Genomic DNA, 8,231 nt, shown 5'->3' with positions numbered 1-8,231 from the left:
TATTATTTGTTGAAACTGTACTTTCGATTTGATTTGAAACTGTCTCATTGCTATCTGTTTATCAATAAAACTTTGAAAAGAAAAAAAAAAAAGAAAAGGAAAGTGAAGGGGAAACTTTGTAAAATACAGTAGTCAACTTCCAGCTCTGGAAAGTACACAAGCCCACCCAAATGCCCTTCATCTGATGAATAAACAAATGACCACACAGTGGACAAAGGAGCGAACTCCTGATACCAGCAACATCATGGATAACTCGCACATGCACTATGCTAATGGAAAGAAGCCAGGCTCAAAAGGCTACATACACCACATGATTCCACTCATAGAATATTCTGGAATGTACAAAATTATAGGGACAGAGAATAGATTAGCAGTTGCCAAGGAGAAGCTGACTATCAAAAGGCATAGGACATTTTAGGTGATAAAACTGTTCTTTCTCTTCGCTGTGGGGTGTCACAGGACTAAACACTTCAAAAAAAATTGACTAAAAGAAGAGTCAGTTTTACTCTATATAAATATTACTGGTCAGTCAAGAGATACAAATTAAAACAACGCTGTGGAGAGCGACCCTTAAAGTGCTAGGGAGCAGAGGGCGGGCGGGGACCACCCCAGAACTGGCCGCTGGTGGTATAATGGTGTCCCGGAACCCCCCTCCCCAAGAATATGAAAGTGATGACGACTCCTACGAAGTGTTGGACTTAACAGAGTATGAGAGAAGACACCACTGGTGGAATCGAGTGATCAGGACCTATGGAAGAAAAACACTCAGTAGCTACCCAGATTGTAACAGGTGGCGTGACTGGCTGGTGCGCAGGATTTTTACTCCAGAGAGTTGGAAAACTTGCAGCAACAGCAGTAGGTGGTGGCTTTCTTGTCCTACAGATTGCCAGTCACAGTGGCTGTGTTCAGATCGACTGGAAGAGGGTTGAAAAAGATGTAAACAAAGCAAAAAGACAAATTAAGAAACGAGCAAATAAAGCAGCACCTGAAATCAATAACGTGATCGAAGCAGCAACGGAATTTATCAGACAGAACATTGTGATATCCAGTGGGCTTGTGGGAGGGTTTTGGCTCGGCCTTGCGTCTTAAGGACACGAGTGCTCCTGCCTAGTGGGTGCAGCCGTGAGAAGACAGTGGCAGCAGGGCGACCGCTCGGCAGCACAGGCCGCCAGTCTCCCGAGCAGGGAAAAACAACTGGCTGGACAGTTCCAAATTCCCAGCTTAGCATTTTGTCATCTGAAGCCCAGCCAACAAGTATCTGCCGTCAAACAACCTGTGTGGTATTTGACTAATAGTATTCTTGAGCAAAACATGGCTTTTTGGCATTTTTAAAAACATGTGTGTCTGTTTAGAAACTAGCCAGTAAGATGCCACATGTTAGATATGGGTAGGAGATAAACATCTGTTGGCTCTGTCTCCCTGTGAAATATTATCCTTTTTTAATTTAAATACAATGTTCATTGTGCTTTAGAGTATAGTGCCAGTAGTTTAAAATTTGTCTCATGGCTTCAGTAGTAAGGCTGACTTTTCTTTAAGATATATTTGCAATAAATTTGAAGAGTTGTAATGCCCTTTTGTGGAAGACATTAGAAATAATGGAATTATTTTAAAAAACCAAATAGATTCCGCTGATGTAATACCAGTCCTTAGGTTACTTTCTCCTTGTATTTCTTCCCTGCACTACTTTTCAAAAAAGGCTTTTCTGAGGAAATACCACAACATGTCTGATGCTCTTTTTGTTGACATCTATAGTTTTAAAAATATCTTCTCATATGTTACCTTCTAATTTTTGTATTTGTTTATCCTGGCAGCATGGGCAGAACTCCTTTGGGGCATACATATAGTTGGGTTATTGATTCATTTTATTAGCTCTGAAAGTACATCGTTTTTTGTTTCTAAAAATCCTAATTATTATTTTGGCCTCTTACTGTCTGAAGAATTGACTTTCCATGTAACCATGAAATCGTACCTGAAAGAGATTGTCTCCTCGGCCAAATCTAAGATTAAGTACTGTGGCTTCCAGGCTTCTGGCAGCATTGTATTTCTTGAACATTAGGCCATTTTACCTGTTTGGGGGCCAACATTGTAGCCTCTCAGTCTCTTTAACCCCAAACCTTTCCAGATTGTTAATTTGTTCACAGAATTCTAGGTTGGAATTGAGAAACAGCAGAACAATGAAGACCGGAGTCTTCAGATTAGAAAGACCACAGATACTGTACTGAGACCACCTTCGTTTGCCAGGAAGTCTCCATAGGGCACACACTGTGTGTTCTAAATGCATGGCACTTCCGACTCTGAACACTGCTTACCGCCTTTGTGCTTTCGTGTTGCTGAAGCCTCCTTGAAATTGAATGTGGGAGCCATCTTGAATTTATTTTGTTCTCATTAGTGCCTCAGCTATAATGCTAAATAAACCTGAGACTTTCTTAATATAAAAAAAAAACCACTGTAATTTTCACCCCAGAAAGAATGATTATTATCAACAAATCAACCAATAACAAATGTTGGTGGGGCTGTGGGAAAAAAAAGAACCTTTCTCTACTATTAGTGGGAGTGTAGACTGGTACAACTACTGTGGAAATCAGTGTGGAGATTCCTCAGAGAAGTAGAACTAGGCTGGGCATGGTGGTACCCGACTCAGGAGGTTGAGGCAGGAGGATTGGTGTGAGTTTGAGGTCAGCATAGGCTACAAAGTGAGTTCAAGGCCAGCCTGAACTGTATAGCGAAATCTTGTCTCAAAAAGACAAAACAGAAACAAAAAAAACCTAGAACTAGAAGTCCCATTAGCCACAGATATTCCCTTCCATGGAATCTTCCAAAAGGATTAAAAGCCTCACACCACAGAGATATATGCTCACCTGAGTTCATAACAGCATAATTTGTAATGGCTAAATCTTGGAAACAGCCAAGATGTTTCCCCATTCATCAATCAAGAAATGGATAAAGATGTGGTTCTTTTATACAATGGAGTACTACTCAGCCATAAAAAGGATAATTTGAGACATTTCTAGGTAAATGGATGGACCTTAAGAACACGCTCTTAAGTGAAATAAATCAACATACATGAGTAAATGTCACACTGTTTCCCTGATGTGAGAAACTGAAAGTGTAAACAAGGAACAAAATGTAAGAGATATTGTGAAATAGGAAAAAAAGTGTTCAAATGGAAAAGGGAACTAGGGCGAGAGGAGGGGGAAGGAGGGAAGGGAAGAGCAGGAAAGACTGGAGTCAACGCTTTTGTAAATAAGGAGGGGAAGAGGGATCGAAGGGAGGGCAGGGGAGACGGGAAAGAAGAATCAAGATATATCATACGCAGGTACAAATTCCCTATGATGAATGTGATCATGATGCGTACCTAATTTTTTGTAAAGTATGGCTCTAAAATAGCTATGGCTCTAAAAATTAGGGCTCTAGTTTTGTTTAGTTTTTTAGCGACGACACCAGAGCTAGCGGTGCCTCTGTGACTTCTCACACTTCACACACGTCCTCTCAATACTGATTTTCAGTTCAGCACAAAGAGCACTGAAGGAAGAATCAGGGCAAGACTGCGGCTGAGTCGCTGCAAGACTGCCCACGCCGGCTCTGCGTCCCACGCTGCTGCTCGTGTCGCGCCACATCCGGACTGTCCTGCGAACATCCGCAGAGCCCCAGAGGGTCGCGCAGAGCCGCCCCGCGGCGGTGCCTCCCTCGGCAGGCTGACTTCCTCTAGGGTTGGTGCTCCCTATTCTCTTCCCAGTCCGTTCCTTTTGCCACATGAACACATGGATTTTAAAGGAGAAATATCAGCTCAATATACCATGATACAGTGAGTTCCTACTAAGACAACTAACAGAGGAAAACAGCTTTAGACTTTACATAGAAACAATTCTAAAATCTCACTGTAAGCAATAGTTGCGGCCATATCACCCTATTATCTCTTCTTAGAATTCTAAATACAGTTGATATCTTTGTCTTTACCTACTTCCTGCACGTCATTTGATTCATCAAGGAGCTATAATGCACCAACACCGGGCTGGGGAGAAGGCTCTGTGGGCTAAGCACCTGCCTGGCAAGCACAAGGACCTGGGTTCCATCCCCTGCACGGCATGCTGTGCCTGCCCCAGAACCAGGCATGCTGAGCCGGCCTCTGAAACCCGGCATGGTGGCACTCGCCTGTAACCCCAGCGCGGGGAGGCTGAGCTAGGAGGATCACTATGAGTCCAAGCCGCGTAGAAAGACCCTGTACCAAATACATAAATGAAAGATGAAAAAAGTTTTTAAACACCAACACAGAAACTCCAGAAGAGAACCAGTCATTAAGCAGGCAGCCCACAATATATAACTCCACTTAAGAACTTAATTTATACAACTCTTGTTGCATAGGTCCTGCTTTATCTTGGTCTTAACCATCCAGCAGAAAAGTATAAAAACGAAGTATAAGAAGTAAAGCCATGGTGTTATGTTGAGCTATAGGGGACTCAGGTCAACAATTTCTGACATTGCCAGTCAAGCGGAAGACCCAATACTATTATGGGCTACTGGACTCTTTTAGAATATTTTGCTGAGTTAATGTACCTATAATATTCAAATAACAGAACTAAACAATAAAAGGGGATACAGATGAATGTTCATTTTGTATCTGTATATTCAAAATGGTTAGGATAGATATATAGTTACATTCTCTTAATGAATAGAGGGATTTGTTCTAATAGTGTTTGTAAATAGGATATCATGTCCGCATCTTGTACAGCAATTAACCACTAGGAAGAATGTATGCAATGTGTTAATTATTAAAACTGTCCTACCAATTTGGTTTGAAACTGTCTCATTGCTATTTGTTTCTCAATAAAATTATGGGAAAAAATATGAATGGCATCACTGAGCACAGAGTTAGGAAGGGCAGAGAAGAATGAGTGGGCTCACGGGTCAGCACAGGCCCACACCAGCTCACCCACGAAGGGCTTCTAGTGCTGTAACCCCTAAGAAATCTCACATGGTCCAAGTGTCAGCGAGCCACGCCTACCTCAGACAGGTCAATTTCACCAAGTACCTCACACTTCTACCCAAAGTGAACTAACCACCTTTCTCCCCCTTCTGGCCCCGCTAGGATTCACTGCTCCTCGCCTACACCACCGCCCATCTATCTCATGCCAGGCTGCGGCTTAGGGCTCATCTCTGACATAACTCTTCATTGTTCAGTCCATCACCACTAGAGCCAGTTTTATCTCCTAGGTTTAACTTAAATCTGCTCCTCAGCTCTTCTCTAATCAATATTTTTACAATAAAGCTACAGGTGATGTCTTTTAAGAGGAGATTGGTAAGATCATGCCTCCCCTCTGCTCAAAGGCCTCCTGTGGATTCCTAGAGCCAGAATTCTTAGCAGAGCCCACGCTTGGTGTGTACGAGGCCTGGGGTGGATTACCAGCATGGTTTAGAAAATAAAAACCAGAATCTTCACAAGACTCGAAAGCCCCTGTGATGAGCTGGCCTCAGCGTCTCGCTCCAGCCTGACCTGGGGCCATACTTGGGCTCCCTTTGTGGTTACTGTTCCTTTCCCTGCAGAAGCCAGCTTTTGCTTGGGATCTTCGCACCCTTGGTGCTTCCTGTTGCTCCTCTTCCTTGACCTCCTTAATTTCTGCTTTTATTCCAGCTCCTAATTCAAACATCGCTTCCTGTCTTGACCTGCCGATCGTTCCATTCCCTGATCATTCCCTTACATACCAGTTACTTTTTTCCCCACTTCAGGTGTGTCATGAGTCATCCCAAACCACACGAGCCTGTAAGCCCTGGGCCTCGGCTGCGTAAACCTCAGGCTGGTTACTTTTCTCAGCCTTATTCTCTCAGATTTCGGAATTGTTTGAATAAAGGTCATTTCCCCCTGCTCATTGCTGTACTTTCTATGATTCCACTAAAGGCTATTCCAGAAGAGAGTATAGTGTAAAGTTAGATTATTAATTCAAATATCTCCTTTACTACTTACTAACAATGATAATCTTAGGCAATTATTTAATTTCTGTTTCAATTTCCACGTACAAGAAGGAACAATTGAAAAACTTTAAATCTCCTAGTGAGCATGTAATTCAGTAGAGATACATGGTACGTCCTCAAAACAGGAACTGTGACTAAGCACTGCTCCCAGGATAATCCCACTGCTCTGCAGCATAGGTGTCCAAAAAAAATGAAACTCTAGCCACATATACAATTTTAAATTTGTAGCAGACACATTTAAAAAAGCAAATTGAAAAAAGCAAATGGGAAATTAAATATATTTTACTTAATTTTATATATTATCACATCTACATTTAATCACTATGAAAGTATTGAGATATTTTGTTGGTTTTGTATTGTTCAAAATATTACACTTATCTCTCAGCACTCAGAGCGTGTCTCCAACACTGTCACCAGGTGTCTCAAGCGCTCCAGGGCCACCAGTGTCTGGGGAAGGCGCTGCTCTCTCCTCCTTCCCCGGGGTCTCCTCAACCACTTGCTCATTCACTGGGCAGTTTCAGGTAACACAAGTGAGTAACTGTTAATGCCACTACTTATTTGATATTCTTCCTGAGATTGGTCAAAAAAATCAAGAGAAACTGTTAAATCTCTTCAAATATATAAAACTCCAGTATTTTATATGTGGTTATCTGATTTTGTATTCCAGAGTAAAATCAGAAGCACCTGTATTTCATACCTAATCTATTTTCTTCAGGGTCCCACTTCAAAAGTTAAAGGTTCACAGGTTGGTATTCAGCACCGAACATGGCCAGGCTGCAGAATTAGAGTAGACGTTGCCTTGACAACAAATGAAACCAAAATGCTGCCATCGTGACACTTGTCTTTGGGTATCCCTCCTCCAGGAAGAGTGCGTTTGTAGTAAATTTAAATAAATTCTTTTCTTTCCTGAAGGTGGCGCTATGAACACAGCAGCTGCTCCTTAGCTTATTCAGCCTTTATAAGACTACTTTATTAGGTTTTTAAAGTGTAATATCCCTGTCAGTGATTTTGATGCTCTTGATAGTCTTAATTGCTATCATTTGGCTTTTGGCTTTTTCTCTTTCTGGCTTGAATATATATATTGATTAGAGTCCTGCTTGCCAGGCAGGTTTTGGGCCACTGAGCTATATCCCCAGCCTCTGTATTACTTATAATAACTGTACCCACTAACATTTTGGTTTGTGGGGTGTCTTTCTTTTTGGTTCTGGGGATGTAGCTGGCCAAGAACCTTATATGTGCTAAATACAAGCTCTATGCTATACTCCCAGCCCACCATTAACTTTTTGAGTCTTTATTCTTATATATTTTCTTTTTTAAAAAATCTATTAGCTACAGCTTGAGTGCTAAAATTATACACACACTTGACTAAATACTTTACCTACCTCACAGCAATTTCATACCTCTGGGTGGGATTGGGAAAGAAACCATTTTTAAAGAGATGAGTCTTATGGCCGGGGAGATGGCTCAGTAGAATAAGCGCTTCCCTGGCAAGTACAAGGGCCAGAGTTTAATCCTTGCTTCTGTAAAAAGAAAAAAAAAAAAAGATGATTCTCAGTGCTCCTACTTAGTTGATTCAGCTACAGAATTTAAAGGTTTGCAAACATTTTTCTCTCCTTTTTTTTCTGGGACAACATACAAGGAGATAAGACATAACTCTTCTGTTGATCAGCTGGAGACTAGACTAAATAAAAGCCATTTTTTGGTTACCTGCTATTGGAAGGAAAGGCAAGGAGGGAGGAAATAAGGAATCTAATCAAGCACATTTTTTGGTTCTGTGTTAAACAATCATTCTCAGCCCTAGAATCAGACCTAGTTTTAAAAGCCTCATGCCAAGTAAATCATGATTCAAACAACCTAAGAGTGTGCAGTTACCTCACTGCTCAAAAGGCCAAAACTTTGCAACATCACTTGAAATTTGAGCCAATAATCTAAATACTTGAATTTGGTGTGTGCCGTGGGTACTATTGTGCTTAGTTTTGCTATAGAGATTCTTCAACCTGTCTTGTAGATATTTAGTCCAAAAAAAGAAATAGGCCAGAAAACCTGAATTATGCTGTAGTGTTAGAGAGTACTTGCCCCTCGGCTGCACCACAAAATGATCAACTCATCACACTTAAATGAAACACTTCCAACTACGCTTATCCAGCAAGTAAATGTACCTGTGCAAACACCGAGGTATTTAGTAAACATTTCATGCAGTTCAAATCAGCAACCGGGTCATAATTTCAACACAATCATGTTTACACTGCAGTAATACTATATAC

General features: G+C 41.3%; 1 pseudogene; it reads left to right on the top strand.

The window, feature by feature from the left end:
• Positions 1-575: 575 nt before the first annotated feature.
• Positions 576-1,089, top strand: LOC101565262 (annotated as a pseudogene).
• The last annotated feature ends 7,142 nt before the right edge of the window (positions 1,090-8,231 follow it).

Source organism: Octodon degus, unplaced genomic scaffold (genome assembly GCF_000260255.1).
Source record: "Octodon degus isolate 3935 unplaced genomic scaffold, OctDeg1.0 scaffold00001, whole genome shotgun sequence".
Classification (NCBI taxonomy): Eukaryota; Metazoa; Chordata; class Mammalia; order Rodentia; family Octodontidae; genus Octodon; species Octodon degus.
This window is presented reverse-complemented; position numbering and strand designations above follow the sequence as displayed.